The following is a 20,938-nucleotide window of genomic DNA, read 5'->3' as shown; positions in this document are numbered from 1 at the left end:
TGCAGGAGGTAGTGTCCCTACCTCTGAGCCAACAGGCCTGGATTGAACTCCCATCTGCTTCAGAGGTGTGTAATAACATCACAAAAAAAAACTTACAGAACCCCCACAGTCAAACAATACCCAGAAGGGAGAGATGCAGCATGATAAATCAAGGATTTCTTTCCAGCTGAAGTAAATGACAGCAGCAGTGCCCTGTCAGAACAAAAAACAACAGCCACCGGCAGTGGCTGCGAGCGGGGCCACCCTGAACGGACAGACACACGATCCCTTCAGCCGTCCACACGAGTGAAGAAAGGAGCCGTTACCTCCACGACCTGCTGACAGAGACAGAGACAGAGACAGAGAGGAGGGTGGAACGAACCCCGCCGTCCGGCGCCTTACCTTACCGGTCGAGGTTGGGCTGCCCGCCGCTATCGCAGCGTTTCTCTCCGCATGCCTTCCTGCCTGACACCGAGATGCTGCCGCTGCCCTTGCTCGAGCCCGCCCGCGCGCACGCACAGCTGTGGCGCGCGCTCTCCGGCTGCAGTCGCGCGCACAGCGCCGCTCGTGCTGCTTTTGCACCATCTGCTGTGTAGCTTTTCATGTTCAGGGGCTGCGGGGAGGGGAAGAAGTGTTCTTGTTCTATATATACGAAGCGCTGTCATTTCAGCCGCACTCCGCCCCATTTCCTTTATTATCTTCTTGCATTCAGCATAAAAGCACCTTGCACTGATCTTTATCTTGCATGTGGTATATTGTATATATTTTTTAAATCATTCCACCCCGTTGGTTATGTCGGTGTTAGCTATTAGGAGGAAACTGGACACAGCTAGCAGAAAAGATGTTGCACCGTTATAATTTTGGTCTTTTACAGATCATAGAAACTTCAGAGTGGAAACCATGGTTTTTGATTTCAACAGTGACTAATCTCTTTTCAAAAAGGCTGATAAAGACAAACGATAGAGTGGAGGATTTTATAGATGGAAGATTAAGTGTCCGGGGGAATTAGCTCAAATGGTAGAGCGCTCGCTTAGCATGCGAGAGGTAGCGGGATCGATGCCCGCATTCTCCAGAACAGTTTTGTGCCGAGTTTCTGGACTTCCAAAAATTTCTGTCAAATCCTTATCGCTCTCTGTAGATCAGCAAACCAACATTTTTTGATATCTATAATATCCAATATAAGTATCTAAGATAAGAGCTTTTGTTTAAGGTAATTGAAAAATAAGAGTACTCTTGGTGAGTAGGATTCAAGTTGGGCCTGAAAGGGCAGTGAAGGCAGATAACTTCACATTTAAAAATTAAAAACAAAATATTCTGAATGCTCTGCTATTACATCTTTTTAGAGTCTTATAAAAGAATTAAAAGCAGAACCTTTAAACATACATAATAAAACCAAGCAGATTCAGCATGGCTTCACAAAGGCAAAATCGTGATTGACAAATTTATTACAGTTCTTTGAGGAGATAACAAGCAGGATAGGTGAAGAGGAACCAGTGCATGCAACATGTTTGGTTTTCCAAAAGGCATTTAATAAGTTGTGCACATAAAGCTACTTAATAAGACAAAGGCGAAGTATAAAATAGCACGGATAGAAGATTGCCTGACTAATGAAGATGAGAGTTGAGATAAAGAAGGCATTTTCAGGATGGCTATCTATAACTTGTATAATATCATAGGGATCACTGTTGAGCCACAATTATTTAGAATATATTTTAATGACGTGGATGACAGAAGAGAATAGATTATCACGTTTGGAGATGACACAAGAATAGGTTGGATAATAAGCAGTGAATGGCGCAGAGTTAGTCATAGAGATATGCAGCATGGAAACAGACCTTTCAGTCCAACTCGTCCATACCAGATATCCAAAACTAATCTAGTCCCATTTGCCAGCACTATGGCCCATATTCCTTTAAACCCTTCCTATTCATACACCCATCCAGATGCCTTTTAACTGTTGTAATTGTACCAATCTCCACTAATTACTCTGGCAGCACATTCCATACATGCACCACCCTTCCTCTCACCAAAACACATGACCTATAGTTCTGGACACTTCCACTCCAGGAAAAAAACCTTGTCTATTGACCCGACCCATGTCCTTCATAATTTTATAGCCTCTGACGCTCCAAGGAAAACTGTTCCATCCTATTCAGCCTCATCCTCCAGCTCAAACCCTCCAACCCTGGCAACATCCTCGTAAATCCTTTCTGAACCTTTTCCAGTTTCACATCATCCTTACAATTGGAGGGAGACCAGAATTGAACACAATATTCCAAAAGTGGCCTAACCAAAGTTCTGTACATCTGCAACATGACCTCCCAACTCTTGTACTCTATACAACAATAAAGGAAAGCATACCAAATGCCTTCTTTACTATCCTAACGACCTGAGACTCCACTTTCAAGGAAGTATGAATTTGCACTCCATGGTGGCTTTGTTCAGTAACTGCCCCCAGGACCTTACCATTAAGTGTAAAACTCCTGCCCTGATTTGCCTTTCCAAAATGTACCTCACATTTATTTAAATTAAACTCCACCTGCCACTCCTCAGCCCATTAGCCCATCTGATCAAGAACCCATTGTACTCTGAGTTAACCTTCTTTGCTGTTCACTACACCTCCAATTTTGGTGTCATCTGCAAACTTACTAACTATACCTCCTACATTCACATTCAAACCATTTATATAAACGATGAAAAGCAGTGGACCCAGCACTGAACATCACTGGTCACAGGCCTCCAGTCTGAATGGCAACCTTCCACCACCACCCTCTGTCTTCTAACTTCAAGCCAATTCTGCATCCAAGTGGCTAGCTCTCCTTGTACTCCATGAGATCTAACCTTGCAAACCAGTCTACCATGTGGAACCTTGTTGTACACCTTACTGAAGTCCATACAGATCACGTCCACCACTTTGCCCTATCAAATCCTTTTGTTACTTCTTCAAAAAAACTCAATCAAGTTAGTGAGACATGATTTCCCAAGCACAAAGCCATGTTGACTATACCTAATGAGTCATTGCCTTCCCAAATACATATAAATCCTGTTCCCTGGGACCCTCTCCAACTACTATCTAGACTTTCAAAAGGCCTTTGATAAGGTGCCACACGGGAGGCTGCTGAGCAAGGTGAGGGCCCATGGTGTTCGAGGTGAGCTGCTGGGATGGATTGAGGATTGGCTGTCTAACAGAAGGCAGAGAGTTGGGATAAAAGGTTCTTTTTCAGAATGGCAGCCGGTGACGAGCGGTGTCCCGCAGGGTTCGGTGCTGGGGCCACAGCTGTTCGCATTATATATTAATGATTTGGATGAGGGAACCGGGGGCATTCTAGCGAAGTTTGCTGATGATACGAAGTTAGGTGGACAGGCAGGTAGTACTGAGGAAGTGGGGAGGCTACAGAAGGATCTAGACAGGTTGGGAGAGTGGTCCAGGAAATGGCTGATGGAATTTAACGTGAGCAAGTGCGAGGTCTTGCACTTTGGCAAAAAGAATAAAAGCATGGACTACTTTCTAAATGGTGAGAAAATTAATAAAGCCAAAGCACAAAGGGATCTGGGAGTGCTAGTCGAGGATTCTCTAAAAGTAAACATGCAGGTTGAGTCTGTGATTAAGAAAGCGAATGCAATGTTGTCTCTTATCTCAAGAGGGTTGGAATATAAAAGCAGAGATGTACTACTAAGACTTTATAAAGCTCTGGTTAGGCCCCATTTGGAGTACTGTGTCCAGTTTTGGTCCCCACACCTCAGGAAGGACATACTGGCACTGGAACGTGTCCAGCGGAGATTCACACGGATGATCCCTGGAATGACAGGTCTAGCATATGAGGAACGGCTGAGGATACTGGGATTGTATTCGTTGGAGTTTAGAAGATTAAGGGGAGACTTAATAGAGACGTACAAAATAATACATGGCTTGGAAAAGGTGGATGCTAGGAAATTGTTTCTGTTAGACGAGGAGACTAGGACCCGTGGACATAGCCTTAGAATTAGAGGGGGTCATTTCAGAACGGAAATGCGGAGACATTTCTTCAGCCAGAGAGTGGTGGGCCTGTGGAATTCATTGCCACGGAGTGCAGTGGAAGCCGGGACGCTAAATGTCTTCAAGGCCGAGATTGATAGATTCTTGTTGTCTAGAGGAATTAAGGGCTACGGGGAGAACGCTGGTAAGTGGAGCTGAAATGCGCATCAGCCATGATTGAATGGCGGAGTGGACTCGATGGGCCGAATGGCCTTACTTCCACTCCTATGTCTTATGGTCTTATGGTCTTACTTGCCCACGACCAATGTCAGGCTCACTGATGCATAGTTTCCTGGATTTTTCTTATCTGTTCTCAAATAGTGGCACCAGTCTTACGGCACCTCATCTGTGACTATTTGATGGGCCAAAAGCCTTTTTTTCTATGCTGTAAACTTCCATGGTTCAATATTTACTGAAGTTTACATATTCTCAATATACAAATAAATAATACATATATAAAATTTGAAAACCTGTTAATGTACTTCATAAAAATGTTATTATTTATATTTTCATGTAAGCTTCAGCTAAGCTCTCCTTGGTCAAGTGAAACGCTCCCAAACCCACACACAGTGATCAGTTTCTCTTTGCCACTGTACACAGTAATCCCTCCTGTCCATTTCTCTTCACAACTCACTTTTCAAATTACCTTTTCATCATCAGAAAATTAGTGACCATAACTTGATCCCTTCATTGAAGTCATTTATATGAATTGCAACAAATTGAGAAGCCAGCACTAATCCCTTTGGCACACTTCTTCTGACATCTTGCTAACCAGAAAATGACCCATAATTGCCGATTGTTTCATGTTAGCTGGTCAACCTGCTATCCATATTTTACTCCCTTACCATATGGGCTTTTATTTTCCATAATAACTTTTGATGTGGCACCTTCCCTTCTGGAAATCTAATGGAGTATATCCACTGGTTCTCCTTTAGCTACTTTTACTCATTCAAATAACTCCAATAAATTTGATTAACCCGAATTCCATTTCATAAAACCATGTCTACACTGCCTGATTACCATGAACTTGGGGAGTTCAAAAATAGAGGGCATATTTTTAAGGTGAGAGGAGAAAGGTTTAAAAGGGAGCTAAGGGGCAACTCTTTCACGCAAAAGGTGGATCATATGTGGAATGAACTGCCAGGGAACATTTAAAAGACATTTGGACAGGTACATGGATAGGAAAGGTTAGAGGGATCTAGACGAAATGTAAGCAAATAGGACCAGTTTAGTTTAGGAAGCTTGGTTGGCATGCACAAGTTGGACTAAAGGATCTGCTTCCGTACTGTGTCAGTGTCTCTAAGTTACAGCTATAATGTCTTTAATAATAACTTCTAATAATCTTCACTAAGAAAGATGTTAATCTCACTGGCCTACAATTTCTTGCTTTCCGACGCTCTCCCCTTTTGAATAAAAAGAGTTCTTTTTACTAATTATCAATATAATGGAATCTTCTCTGGTCCTATGGAGTTTTTGACCAAACATTTAAAACCAAACATTAACTATCTCTTTTAAAACTCTTGGATGAGGTCCAGCATGATCCAGGGATTTGTAAGCCCACAACTCCAAAATCAATTTCTACCACTTTCCTGGTGATTGTAAACTTCTAGAGTTCTTGCAACCCTTCCATTTCTTGATTTACAACTATTTCTTGGATATTACTTGTATCTTCTATTGTGAAAACCAATGCAAAATAAAGTTCAATTCATCTGCCATCTCCTTATTTTCCATTATTAATTCCATAGCTTATTTTCTATCAGACCAATACTAACTGTGTTAATTCTTTTTATAAATGTCTATACAAATTCTTAAAGAGGGTGCAGCATTGGTTCAACAGAAGTAAGACATATCCCAGATGTCAGAACATTAGCTGTCTCTGTTGCTGAAAACTTCCAGTTTAAAGTTGGCACAACTAGGATGAAAAATCTCAAAGATCTTAGGAATTTGGGCCTGCTCATCAGAGAAATAATGAGGACAGAAAATCCAGGGCAGAACTGATCGTGTACAAGAGGAGATAATCGAATAGGACACTAAATATACATCTGTCAGGCAGATGCATAACATTGCATGATACCACTTTGAAGAACTATTTTCAACAGGGGTTTATCCCTTGGAATCCTGGTCCATATTTACCCCTCAGCTAACATTGCTTCAAATTGTATAACAGATTACCTCTTCATTTTTGCAGTATTGTTGAAAGGTTTTTTTGTTATACACAAATTAGTTGCTGAGTTTTCTACAGTTCTTCTCTGCCATATCACACAGTAGTCCCTCCTGTCCATTTCACCCCCACACATTCTTTTATCAGCTCCTTGACCATGACATGATAATGAAATCCCATCTGCCACCCACAGTAATCAGCCCTTTCCCTCTCCCCATCTCCTACACACAATAATCTTCCTGTGTACCTTCTCATCAACCCCAAACATAATAAGTCCTGTATTAGGAAGTCAAGCAATATGCAGTGCAAATTAGCCTTTGTAGAATGTTACAAATAAGCATGTTTTTCTCTGGTTCTGGGATTTCACTTTGGTCTGAATCTCACTGGTGAATTCTTTAGAACTATAGAAGTATACTTGCCTTGAAATCTAAAAAAAAGATTTATTTTGGCTATTTAAATAACATTATGTCTTGAAAGGATAAAATAGCAGTTATTTTAATTTAGTCAGGATGTAATAGGATATACTTTGGTTCTTTACCATGTTGTAAATGAGAATACTTATGAGGGATGAATATTCCTGAAGCAGACCTGATAGAGTTTTAGCATAATATGCCACTATCTAATGAAGGAAGTGTTTGCTTTCCAGTTTTCAAAATCCCTTCTTAATGCAGCTCAGTTTCCATGGAGGAAAGTTTGGCAAACATATTGATTTTTAAAAATATGCATTATGTAATATTATAAATTGCACATCATTATATCTGTAGCAAATGATAAAAATAATATATAACTTGTCTTCCCCAAACAAAAGAAATGTGATATATTTTCCCACAAATGGTTCTCCTTTAAAAGGACAGTGTTTTGAAAGTATATATTTCTGTAAAAAAGTATGATCCTGACAAAATGAGAGATGAATGTACCCAAAGTTTGTGTATTTGTGTATTCATATCAAGCATACAAGGGAATTAGTATAGTCGCACTTCCAAATTTGGTTCTTTAGCTTAACTGGAAGGTGCCCTCATAATATAGTTTTCATGCACAGAAAATCAGGGTTGGAAGGTGACTGGCTGCACATTGAATAAATCAGCTGCTATGAAAGAACTATTATGAACTCTTAGTTGATCATGAGTGATACAGTTTGAGAAATTGGAGCAACAGATATGTTTTATAATGCTGTGAATCATGGTCAGGGATAAGTCCCTTTCAGTAATATGTCTTAGAAATTATTTCACAGGACATGGAGAGAAGGTGAATGGCTATCCAACAAGCACGAGAACTCAATTCTTCTAACCAAATACCAAATTGTCCATGAGACAAGTGAACATGATTGCCCAGGCCTACTGTGTTGAGGAACAAATTAGGAAGAAGTTCAGTGACATCAAGAGAAATAAAAAAAGTCACTGCTGCGTGCATTTGTGTCATTTCATCATGCAAGGAGTTACCATTATCAGCAACCCTGGAGAGATCAGTGCAAGGTTAGTGCTAAGCATTATTCCCATTTTGCACATTACTTTCAAAATGTTATCAGAGTTGGAAAGTGATTGAACATTGGAATAATGAACACAAATAGTGCAGCCATAGCTGTAGGAGGTGTCCAGCCTTGAAAAAACTTGTCAATAACATTTTGCTATTCTGCATTTTGCAATTTTGCATTCCTGAATAGCAGCCAGGTTTACCTGTCCTGTTCCAACTCCACTTTCCTGCCTTCTCCTCCACAATCCTTGATTCACTTAAAGATTTAAATTTGTCTATCTCAGCTTTGAATATACTTAGTAACCCAGTCTCACCAGCTCTTTGCTGTAAATACGCTCACAGATTCAGTACCCTCTGACAGAGAAAAAAAATCCTAATTTCTGTCTTAATTAGGTGACAATCTCTCATTCTAAGATTATGCTCCCTCATCCTAGACTCTGTAATGAGGGAAACAGGGGAAACATTTTTCTACATCTACCCTGTCAAGCCCCCTAAGAACCTTACATGTTTCAGTAAGGCCTCTTCTTATTCTTCTAACCTCCAATGAGTACAAGCTTAATTCAGTCAACCTTTCCTCATAAGAAAGTCTCTTCATACCCAGCACTAACTTAGTGAACCTTCTCTAGGCTGTGTCCAATGCCAGTATACATTTCCTTAGGTCAGGGAACATGGCTGTTTACAGTATTTCAGGTGTGGTCTGACTAGTACCTTGTATAGTTTTAGCAAGGGTTTCCCATTTTTTATTCCATTCCCTTTGAAAAAAATGTCAACATTCAACTTGCTTCCCTTATTACCCACTGAAACTTGGATGTTAGCTTCACCTTAGTCGTATTGTACAGCATCATCCTGCCTGAGCAACAGAAATATTACTGAGCACACTATTTGAAAAATAAATAATAAATTACAAATAGAAAAGTGTCTCCAAACTCTTGCCCTGAAGTTTAATAGATGGACCCCTTAATTCCACTGATTGATTTAATACCTGTTATTTGTGTGTTTGAAAGAAAAGATCTTAAATGAGTCAGGAAGTCTTTTTTTTAAAATGGCTGCAGAAACCGTTCTGGCCAATTATAAAATGGATGCCTGAACAACATTGCCAAGGAACTGATTCACATTAGATAACTGAAATTGGCAATAAACCGCAAACACCTTAGCTACAAAAAGAAATAGAGACAAAACGACTCATATGAAAACTTGTTATGCAAAACGATACCGAAAACTACCCATCCCCTATTTGTCTCTCTATATCTTTGACACTGGGAGATCACAATTTTTAAAAATTGTTTTGTGTCCGTTGTGTGGTATTAGCTGGCTTTCACATGATTGAAACTCCACCTAAGAAGGACTAACATTGTATGTTTGTGTTTGTTTCAAAAAGGTAGCAACATCAAGATGGACTGTAAGATGGAGTAATCGTGCAAAAGTTTGTCCTACAATTCTCAAGTTCAGGCCCTATCTCTTTACATTTTGGAATATATCATAGAGATAGAGCTAATCTGACTGTGATCACAACCACACTTTCTTGTCTGAACCCATGACCCTTCATTCCTTTGTGTATAAAAAAATTCTATCCAATTCTGCTTGAATAAATTCAGTTATGTAGCTTCCAGTAATTCCACAGAGTAACAACCCTATGAGAGAAAATAATTCTCATTTCTGTCTGAAAAGGGAGACCTCTTTTGCTTAAACTGCACCCCCTCATTTTATTACCCCTTACAAGAAACATCTTCCCACTATTCACCCTATCAAGTCTTCTCGTGGATCTTACATCATCACCTCTCACTCTTTAAAACCCCATGATTAAAGATCCAACCTATTCAATCCTTCTTTACGGAAAAATCCTTTAATTCCACAAGTCATTTAAACAAACTTCTCCGAAGTGTTGCTCATGCAATTATGTGTTTTTTTCATATAAGGAGGTCAAAATTGTACACATTACTCCTGATGTGATCTCTATTAAGGCCCTTTATATCTGCAGTAAATGCTTTCTACTTTTATACTGTATTCCATTTGTCTTGAAATAAACAACAATCATTCATTTGTCTTCTTAATCATTTGCTGTAACCTGCATGTTAACTTTTTCTGATTCATATACCAAGAAACGCAGATTCCTCTATAACATTGAGTTCTGCAATCTCTCTCCATTTAAATTCTATGCTGCTTTTCTATTCTTGGCAAGATTTAAAATTTCAGATTTTCATAGAGCATATTTTGTCTGCCAAATTTTAGCCAATCACTTAACCTGTCTATGTCCTTTTGCAGATTCTGAAACTCGCCTTGTCAACTTACTTTCTTATCTGCCTTAGTGTCAACAGCAAATTTAGCCACCATATCGTTGGCCCCGCTATCCAAATCACTCAAACAGTTACAGGTTGCAACCCAAAACTGATTCAGTTATTCCTACTATCTGCTTGATGGTACTTAAGCAGCCGTTTATCTAAGCTAATACATTATCCCCTTGAACGTATACTCTTACCTTGTGTAGTAACCATTAGATATGGCACCTAATCAGATGTCTTTTGGATATATAAATATACGACATTATCACATTGCACTTCACCTACTTTGCTTGGTACTGCCTCAAAAATGTCTAATAAGTTAGTTAAACATGACTTATTTTTCATAAAACCATACTGACTCTGCCTGATCACATTATGATTTTCTAAGTATCCTGTTATAAGTTCCTTAATCAAGGATTATAGCAATTTCTTTACAACACATCTTAGGATAATTGGCCTATAGTTTTTTGATTTCTATCTTGCCCATTTCTTGAATGTATATGTTACATTTGCCATTTTCCAATCTGCTGGGATTCTTTCAAAAACTAAGCAGTTTTAGAAGATTATAATCAATACATGTTCTGTTTCTGCAGCCATTTATTTTAAGACCTAGGATGCAGACCATCTAGTTGTGGGTATCTGTCAACCTTTAGTTTTAATAGCTGTCCCAGAATCCTTTCCCTGGTGATAATAGTTGCTTTAGGTTTCTCTCTCTAGCTTGCTTCATGATTTTTGAGTACGTTTGACTAGTTTCTAAGACTTCTACATTGTGGACAAACAGAAAATACCTGACCAACTTCTCTGGTAATTCCAAAAACAGCAATTACTGGAAAAACTCAGTAGGTCTGGCAGCATCTGTGGAGAGAAATCGGAGTTAACATGTCGGTTTGAGTGACCCTTCCTCAGAACTCTGAGTTCTCTCCACAGATGCTTCCAGACTTGCTGAACTGATTCAGCAATTTCTGTTTTAGATTCAGTTTGACAGCATCCAGAGTTCTTTTGGCTTCCTCTGATAGTTCCTTGTTTCCTATTATCAAGTCCTCAGATAGTTTCTCTAGAGGAGAAGCACTAGCTTTATTTACTCTTTTCCTCTTTAAATATTTGTGGAAACTCTTACTATCTGTTTTTATCTTTGTGCGTAAGCACACACATGCATCTCCGGCATCTACGCAGGATGCATATATTGGCTTTAGTTTACTTTCTTAGCTTCACTCAGTTTGGAAGATGCCATCCTCTACAGCCTTCATTATTTATTGATGCACAGGGAGAGGCATTAGCTTGTCACAGTTCAGAGTACTAAACAATCAAGGGACATAGTTGCTGCACTACACCATGCTACATCAATGCTTCACCTATAGCATCTGCTACTGACTTTGTACATTCTGGTTTAGTTTGTTGGTATGGCCTCCTTTGTCAGTTAGAAGAAAAAATACTGTCTACCTTTTCCCCACCTGAACTCCACAACACTGTGGGTGAACTGAGGAGATAACTTGTCTTTCTGGGCCATTTATTTTAGGGTAACAATGAAGGTCCACAGTGTGAAGGGAGGTTGCTGGCATGTAGTACCTTAAGTTCTGTTGAGCTAGTGTTTAAATATGACATCAGCAGCATGAATGTCACAAAGTCCTGGCGCCAGTGAGCATTTTTTCCTCTCGCCACATGATGTCACAATATGGGTGCTGAAGAGGCCAATTGTATAACTAATGAACTAAAGAGTGGAAGGTTGCATGGGATACGTTGCCATGAGCCATGGCGGATTGCCGCCAAGAATGTAAGTGATAAAAACATTAAAAAATAGGAAAGTTTAGCTCACAGTCACCAACTTCAGAGAGCAAAACCATGTTTTTTACAGTCCCAGCATAGGCATTTTGATGATCATATTGTTTTGAAGTTGCACCTTCAGGCTTAATCATTCTATTTAAGGTTTATTTTAGCTGCTTAGTGAAGGCTAATGTTTACAACAAGGTTGTAACAAAGAGGAAGCATTTTAACCTTGCATCAAATTAATATGGCAGTAAATTGAAAAGCTTGACATTTTAATTTCAATTATTCAGTTTACATTAGTCATGCTGTGTCTTTGGGGATGATCAATTGATGCATGGATAGTTATGGGGGAAGGGATGTAAGATCTGCAGCTTGCAGAGGACCTTAAGCAAAAGAAAATGGTGCATTTAAACTGCCTGGTTGAATCAATATGTGAAACGATACACTCTAAACAGATTGTGTAACGTTGAAAGAAAAGAACGCAATGGCAACACTTCTTTTTATTTTGATTTTCAAATCTAAATTGCCTATTTTTAAAAAAATTGTCAAAACAACCAATAATTTACTACTGTTTATCTGACCTTATTTCAGGAATACATAGGAATCAATGCTGAAAGCTTATTAACATATCCACCAACATTGATTCCCAGACCCAGATATTACTGGATTATGAGTCCTGCTTTCCTTCAATATTTTCCAATGTATAACCTCTAGGGATAATTGAGTCACTGTCCCAAAGCCAGATTTATTACTAAGTTGTATTTGAAAGATTTTCATCATTTATTTTTCTCATTGTTTACACTCATCTTGAAACCTTTAAAGTAATCTAAAAAGAAAACCATCAGCCATTTTTTTTCAAAGGCTGTCAGATATCCTGAAAAATGCAGGCCATTATGAATGCTTCCAAAAGGAAGTTCCCCATTCTTTTCTGATCATATGATACTAATCCATTATCAAAAACAAAATTGATAGAAAAGTTGGAAGTTTTCAATTTTTAATCTGACCCTTCCCTTTTTGTTATGTATATAGCAGCGTATATAATAACTAAATTATCTTTGATTTAAGTTTCAAAAATTACATTGTCATTTTAATTTAAAACCTAAGGTAACTTGTAATAATGAAAATATGCAACGACAAACATATCATGTTTTAAACAAATAAAAATTCTTCTGATTGAGTTAACTCTTTCAATGCCTGGCACTTGTTTAAATACATGCTACCCCCTCATCCTGCTTTTATATAAAACTGATTTTAAAGGAGAATGCTTCAGCTGGAAGAGAAGGAAAAAAAAACATTTCAGGATAGATTTTCACATTGTATGACACAGTAAACCATTAAAATAAAAATCTGGAGCATAAGACGTAGGAACAGAAATAGGCCATTTGACTCATTCAGTCTGCTTCACAATTCAATGAGATCATGGCTGATCTGATAATCCTCATTTCTGCTTTCCTGCCTTATCCCCATAACCCTTGATTACTTTATCAATTAAGACAATCATGTTGCCTATCTGGCATCAAATTGCATCTCACTGACAGATCAATCATTTTCCAAGAATAAACGTTACAAATCACAGCCTCAACAATCATGACCATTACATTGTTTATATTAATTGTTGCATTGACTTCTCAAATAAGTAAATGTAATCAGACAGTAACTTAAAAGCATCACCTGGGCCTAGCATCTCTGAAGCACATTTCATACCTAATACTTGAAGAAAATGTCTCAGAGCTGTCACATTCACATACTGAAGTCTAAGGATGCAATGACATGATGTTTGGAGATGAGGAATTATGATCGTGCCTGAATTTCACCCCCACAGTGTAACATGAACACTAGCTCTGCTATGCACATGTGGATATTATTACATAATGCTCTTCACTGAGGCATGACATTGGCCTACTTGTGATGCCTCCATGACAAACTGCATCAGTGCATAACTTGGTTAATGTTCTGATTGTGATTGCTGTGAAGATGCAGGAGTATCATCAGTGAACTGGTGTTTGTCAGCAAACCCAGTAAGAACAGCAACAACCAATGGCTGGCATAGAACCTCCAAAGGGAAAAGCAGCAGGTGAAGATCCTGCAAGGAGGTGAAAGAGATTAAAGAAACCCACACCCACAAGCCTCACTGTCATTTTATACAGCTTTCACAAAGACAGTGAATGCACAGAATATAGTGGGCCATCATCAACTATGTCATCTGCTGGAACAGGACTTGTGTTCAGATGGACTGTGTGGACATTACATCCCAGTGGCCATCAAAGCTACAGCTATCTTGAATTTTTACATCGATGGCTCATTTCTGCGTGGCATCTCCCAGTCTTTGGTCCACAACTGCATGATAGATGTCACTGAAGCCAATTTCTCCTGATTGTTTACATCCTTTGCCCATGATGAGAAGAGTCAAGTAACCTCAGCAGTGTAATTCTCCACCATCACTGGCTTCACCAAGTTGGCTGTGCTATTAAATGCACGTACATTTTATTGAGAACACGATCACCAAAGTGCAGAGTTCATCAACAAAAAAGGCTTCCACTTCATCCACACTCAATATATCTGTGACCATTGATGCTAGAATTTGCAGATCTGCACCAGATATCATGGGGGTTGTCATGATTTCTACATGTTTCTAACTCTTTTTAAGGTCCTCAGGCCAAACAGGGCTAGCTGCTGTGAGACAAGTCCTACCCTCTCCAAATGTGGCTAATAACACCTTTACAAAATCCTCAGACTGACATTCAATGAAGATACAAATGAAGATGCCCATGCTTTCACCAGGCCCATAGTTGAACAGGCCATAGACCTCCTGCTTTACATATTCCTGGGAGCAATGCAGTTTACATCAATTCTTGGATCAGTGAAGTGACAGTACAACTGCAATCAATTAAACTGTTACCATCCATCAGCTTTAACTTAATATATTTGGTTAGTTTCTCACATATTGAAATAATTGTTAAAACTTAAATTAGAAGGCTAAATTGTGGTCTAACCAAATCTAAAAATCTCTCCTGCTTCTCCATCTCCATGTGCTCACCTCCCTCTGATTTTGTTTGCAGTTGTGTTTTATATCTATTTCTATCTTTTCTTTGCAGTTGCTAATGGTCAGTGTGGGCAATTTTAAAGAATGTTAACAATGGTTTACAATACTATCTATTATGAAAGCAAGAATAGCAGATTTTAGTCTTCAGCAGTGTTGCGCAGCTTTAATCAGGAATTTTGGAACAAAATCACTGAAAACAAATAAATATCATCAATAATGATGATCACTGAAATCTAGTCAACGTCAGTCCTAGTAATACAATCTTTTATGTTTTAAAAAAAGTATGGAAAAAAGATCTGCAAACCTAGTAGCATCTTAAGAGTGAGCCAGAGGTAATTGGCTGAATTTTGGAGGGTGGGCTATGCTTAAACTTGTGAGGAACTGCACCTCTTGCACCCATCATGGACTCTATGGTCATTGGCTGGGGGTGGCTCCTCTACATTGAGGTGCCCCTGTCTCTATATACTTGCACCAGCAGCTCTCACCTTCCCTGGTGAGGTTACCAACGTGTCACAACTGAAGGGCCTCCCATTGATCTTTCAGCTTTTAGAGACTGCTGACACTCTTTACTCGGATGGTCAGACTGCTCCAGTGCAATTCTGATGATTTGAGAATAGCCATAGGCTTGTCTGGTCAAGGCAATGTGATCTTGGGACTCCCAACTTTTTTCTTTTTGGCAGGATCCTAATATCAGAATAAGATCCTGGTCCAATGTTTTCAGGTGTGTAACCTCCCATCAGAACTCATCACAATCTCTGATAGATTTTTCAATCAAGACCTTCTATTTGAAGTTATTAACATAAAGTCAATTTGGAACCAAATTGAGAATGAAATTTTCTGATTCACCAAAACTCCCTGTTTAGCTACATATCACCACTATTAAATCCTCCATACATCCCAGCTTAACTGTTATACTAACAGTAATAAAAATAGAGATTGCTATAAAAACTCATGTCTTGTAGCATCTTGGAGAGAAAATAGAATTAACATTTTGTGTTTTGGAGAAGGCTCACTGGACCCAAAATGTTAATTCTGCTTTCTCTCCACAGATACTGCAAGACCTACTGAGTTTTTCTGGTAACTTCTGTTTTTTGTTTCTGATTTCCAGCATCTGTAGTTTTTTTTGCTTTGTTATGATAATAGCCGAGCTTTCATTTCCAGGTCATCATCTGGGCCTATTCCATTAGTATTACAGAGTGTAATTAGTACATTTATCTCACATTTAGCAAATCATGTATTTACTGATCAATAGAGAACTACCCAGCTTTTTGTCTGTAGATTTGCAGATTACAACACTTCAACAATGTACTGTCATGTGTTTCAGGTGGTGAAGTCCAAACAACCACCAATCCCGAGTGTGAAAATTCTTCTTAACTCCCTTTTATTCTTCTATCAATTACTCTAAATCTATGCCTCTGGTTATTGACCTTTTAAAAAAAATCCTTCCTATCAACTCAATCTGGGTCTCTCATAATTTTACACATCTCAATCAACCACAGCCTAATCAACATCCTCACAGTTGAAATTCTCAATTTCTGGCAACACCCTTGCAAATCTCCTCTGAATCCTATCTGTGTGGTCTGAACTGTATTCAGTAGTCTAGCTGTAATCTATTGATTTATACAGTTAATCCCATAATCTCATTCCTTTAATGTTCTATGCCTCTGCTAAAAATGGAAAACATCCTGAATGCCTTCATATTTCATTTACCTACTTTGCTATTGACATTGATTGTCATGGACTCCAAGGATCCTTTGTTCCTCTATATTTCTCAGTATCCTACCATTTAATGTGCAAGTCCTTGCTTTGTTGCCCTCCTCAAATACACTACATCATATTTCTCCTGATTGAATTCCATGAGCCACACTTTTCTTCATCTGACTACTGCAGTGTTGTGTCCCTAAAGTCGACAGCTTTCTCCTTCTCAGTTACTCACACAATCAATTCCTGGATTCCTGAAGAAGGGCTTATGCCCGAAACGTCGATTCTCCTGTCCCTTGGATGCTGCCTGACCTGCTGCGCTTTTCCAGCAACACATTTTCTACTCACACAATCAACCTTTGTATCATCTCCAAACTTCTTAAATGTGTTTTCTAGCTTTCAGTCAAATAATTCATATTTATCAAGAAATGTAAGGGACCCAGAGCTGAGCCCTGTTGTGTCTAGCTAGAACATCTTCCCTTTCACAAAATACCATTGACCATCACCTTTTGGTAGCTGCATCTAAACAGATTTTGAATCTAACTTGAATCACATGGGTATTTACTTTCCTGACCATTCTGCCATTAAGGACTTTCTACACTCATTACCCCCCTCCTTGTTGCATCTTCACTAAAAAAAAGTTAATAGTTTTTTCAGGAACTTTCTGTAACTTTCAGCAGCCAAAATTCTACCATCCCACTTTTCAGTTATTCAAAATCCTTTTGGTCTTCCATCCTGTCTAATTTCTAAATGTTTTCTTCACTGAAATCTCCTCTGCCATGCGGTCATTTAGTCTCATCACAAAGTCATCTCTACTCAGAATGAGGCTGAGAATTTCTGAATTAAACCCTATTTAAGTGTTGCAAGAGATATTCTCTCAAATACTAATCACTGTCATACTTAATCCAAGTTTCTTACATTTAGACATGGTCCTGTGGCGCCAAATATCCTAACCATACAACATTGCAACCTAGGGTTGTAACAATAGGTCCCATCTGATCTGAGCAGGATGTACCTTTTTAATGCTTTTGTCAGATGACTGAGAAAACACTAATTAAGCTGTTTTGCTTCACTGACAACAAGTGAATTTAAAAGCAGTAATTATGATCAAGATCACCTAATTCAATCAGTCAGACATCGTTTTCAAGTAATGATAGAAAATAATGAAACCGGTCTCCAGCATCAATGAGTGAGCTTGCAAACTATATGGACACCTGCAAAAGAATTTCTAATTATTCTTATACAAATTTGAAAAAGATTAAAACCAAGGCTTCTTTTCCAGTTGGTCCCAGAATTCTTGAAGTAATGGGCCAGAAGCTCCAGAGTTCAGAACATTCATAGACAATATAGACACATTGAAATTGTCTAAGTAGTTAAAAACTACAATGTGAAAGAGAGAACATATTTCCCAAAACTGACCATAATTTTACCTGAGAGATCCTGAGGATCCCATTAAATTCCACCACAGATTGTCACCTTATATACTGCCCATGATTTTTCAGCCAGTTGAGAAACTGCTGGTAGCAACACAGATATAAAGCAAATTGGCTGCAAGGGCCTTACAATGTAATTTGTTTATTTATTACTGTAGCCCGCATTGTTTCAGGTCAGGATGTCAACAGGCAAAATCAAAATCTGAAAATAATAATGGACAGTTCTTGAGATGAATTTGGCACTGTTTTGTTTAGACTTTATGCCTAGTTATTGACCCATTTTCATCTAAAACTGAAAAGGTAAGAAAATGTCAGCTTTATTCAAAGCTTCCTTATTTTATAACCAATTTCGAATTTATTGTGCAGCCAACATTTTCTTACATTTTGCATAGCTTTTTTAAAAAGCATAACTTGTAACATATTGGAAATGGAGAAGATTGGAATTTCACTCCAATGTCCTATTAACGTACTTTAGTTTTAAGTTCTGAAATGAATTTACCATTTCTAATTGAGATCCTATATGATATCACGGTTGTGTTACAATGGTAGTGAAATTGGGTTATATTCAATTTTCAGCATTTTATTACAACTTTATGAACAACTTTAATGCCTTAGACTTATGAACTATAAGTGCTTTTAAATATAAAAGAGCATTCTTGACCTAACCTGGCTGCTGTGATCACCTGAAAAGCCGAGGCAGCCCACATGGAATATTAAAAAAAACTGCCATTTTAATCACAAGGCACTGAAAGTCAAGAAATTTGCACCAATTGTTTCACTGGATAACTTTGTTTTGCATAATAACTTCACATGTTGGAGATGAAAGGTTGCCTGCAGAGAGTTCAGTTTGGAAAAGGCAATGGAGATAGATTAAGGAATTAAAATTAAATAGTTTTTCAGAAGCTTGCTTTGAGCAATGATGGACAGAAAATGCAACGTGGGCTGAAGACAACAAGGAGACAGAAAGCTTGCCTCTCTTTCTCTCTCAATATCAATTTCAACAAACTAGCACCAGTGAAAAAGAAAATTTGGAAAAGAACCACTGACTGAGAACTCAAAGATATCTTAAAGTTTTGCCACTGCTGAGGAAACAGGAGGACGGCTAGGCAGTTCTGTGGCCCAGGTTTCAATCTTGCAACTCCAGAAAGTTGCACACTGCAACCTATCTTCCTGTCTACAGTAGATACCCCGCCCATCTCCGTGTTATTTGTAAGCTTTATGTGTGTTTTTAATGTTGCGTTACATTATTTTTAATTGAGTAATAAAAATCCACCAGTTTCATTAGAAGAATTCTGCAATTGAGTCTCCTTCATTCTTGATTTGATAAACTAAGTTTAATTGAAGGATGATGACTAAGTGCTCTGAAGAATAAAAAGTAAAATTTGTTGTGACTGATCAGAAAGGGGGTTAAAAGAGAAAGGGCTGTGACCCATCCTCACCTTATCCATGTACCAATATACATAGTGCACTGTCAATATTTGTATTTGTCACGGTAGACTACTATTTTCAATACTTTAGTGGGACAGTGCAATGACAATTTTGCAGTGGAACAACTTGTATTTGATAGTCATATGAAACATGCATAATCTATAGGTCCAATAATATTAATAAAACTGCTGGTGTACATTTAAAAACAATGTTTGGGAAGCAAAACTTCAAGAACATCAAATTCCACTGTGAACCCTGCTGTAATTACAAACTTATAAAATCACATCTAAAATCAGAAATATTGAATTCTGTAACATATTAATCTTGACTTGTCTTAAATTGCTTGTAAAAATAATTACAATTCTTAAAATAAAACTGTTTCCGCCCGGTTTCGAACCGGGGACCTTTCGCGTGTTAGGCGAACGTGATAACCACTACACTACGGAAACCTATGTAGGAGGCGTTTTGAAAAGGACTCTAATGTAGAGGCGACAAGGAAATCAACATCTGAACCGTATAACCACAGTTTGGAAAATAAGGCCGATAAGATTCAGATTCCCGTTGATTTCTCGGGTACCATAGCTCGGCTCGAAATAGTCCCTGAAGCACAGCCTCCCGTCCCGTCCCGACCCTCCACCGACTGAAGCCCAGCCCCTTGTCCAGGTCCTGACATCCACATGCCTGGTGTCCAGGGATATCATCATGGGCGAGGGTCTCCTGCACTGAATAAAACTTCAAACAACTAGATGATGTTGGAAGGTCGGGGAAGCCAGACGCCCTCTTTACAAGTGAGGGCAGGTTGTCACCCCCCACATCCCCTTCCTTCATGGTCAATTTTATCTTGTCTGAAAAGGATCTGGCAATGACAGTAAATTAAAAGCACTGGAGAATGCGGGCATCGATCCCGCTACCTCTCGCATGCTAAGCGAGCGCTCTACCATTTGAGCTAATTCCCCTTACGCAAACAGCTTTTATTTAAGTCACTGGAGTAGCTTTCCAGTCATTTTGGGGTTAATTTTAAAATTCATGTTTTGATGATCACCTTCGACAATTTTGACAATTGAAAACCCTTGAAACCAGCAGCATTAACGTTGGCAAATTTATACTTAACAAATGACAGCGTGTGGAAACCATCCACACTCTGTTTTCTATTCTGTCTGGAAGGATGTTATCATGTGGAGGTGCCTGTGTTGGACAAGGTCAAAAATCACAAACCAGGTAAAAATCCATCAGGTTTATTTGAAAACACAAGCTTTCGGAACCTTGCGCCTTCTTCAGGTGCTAGCGCCTGAAGGATATTGTGAAACTTGAAAGGGTTCAGAAAAGATTTACAAGGATGTTGCCAGGGTTGCAGGGTTTGAACTATAGGGAGAGACTAAATAGGCCTGGGGCTGTTTTCCCTTCGGCAGTAAAGCTGAGGGGTGACCATATACAGGTTTATAAAATCATGAGGAGCATAGATAAGGTGAATAGACAAAGTCTCTTCCCCAGGTTGGGGAGTCCAAAACTAGAGGGCATAGGTTTAAGGCAAGAGGAGAAAAATTTAAAAGGGACCTAAGGGGCAATGTTTTAACACAGAGCGTGGTGTGCATATGGAATGATCTGCCAGAGGAAGTGGTTTAGGCTGGTACAATTACAACATTTAAAAGGCAGCTGGACAGGTAT

The 20,938-nt window shown here is 38.8% G+C and overlaps 1 protein-coding gene and 3 non-coding genes across 7 annotated transcripts in view; 1 reads left to right on the top strand and 3 right to left on the bottom strand.

Moving 5' to 3' along the window:
• Window positions 1-493, bottom strand: part of LOC140493623 (uncharacterized) — a 250,415-nt gene extending 249,922 nt beyond the window's left edge. For 3 of the 4 annotated variants that reach the window (XM_072592260.1, XM_072592261.1, XM_072592258.1), the window contains exon 1: window positions 382-493. The gene's annotated coding sequence lies outside the window, so the exon portion shown is untranslated. The remainder of the gene's footprint in view (window positions 1-381) is intronic. The other variant, XM_072592259.1, reaches the window with a different exon arrangement.
• Window positions 494-978: 485 nt separating this feature from the next.
• trnaa-agc (transfer RNA alanine (anticodon AGC)) lies at window positions 979-1,051 on the top strand. The gene has a single exon. It is a non-coding gene; the product is annotated as a tRNA-Ala (tRNA).
• Window positions 1,052-19,649: 18,598 nt separating this feature from the next.
• trnav-aac (transfer RNA valine (anticodon AAC)) lies at window positions 19,650-19,722 on the bottom strand. Its single transcript has one exon. It is a non-coding gene; the product is annotated as a tRNA-Val (tRNA).
• Window positions 19,723-20,156: 434 nt separating this feature from the next.
• Window positions 20,157-20,229, bottom strand: trnaa-agc (transfer RNA alanine (anticodon AGC)). The gene has a single exon. It is a non-coding gene; the product is annotated as a tRNA-Ala (tRNA).
• Between the last annotated feature and the right edge of the window lie 709 nt (window positions 20,230-20,938).

This window comes from Chiloscyllium punctatum, chromosome 22 (genome assembly GCF_047496795.1).
Source record: "Chiloscyllium punctatum isolate Juve2018m chromosome 22, sChiPun1.3, whole genome shotgun sequence".
NCBI classification, from domain to species: domain Eukaryota; kingdom Metazoa; phylum Chordata; class Chondrichthyes; order Orectolobiformes; family Hemiscylliidae; genus Chiloscyllium; species Chiloscyllium punctatum.
The sequence above is the reverse complement of the archived record's forward strand: the minus strand, read 5'-3'. Positions and strand labels throughout refer to the sequence as shown.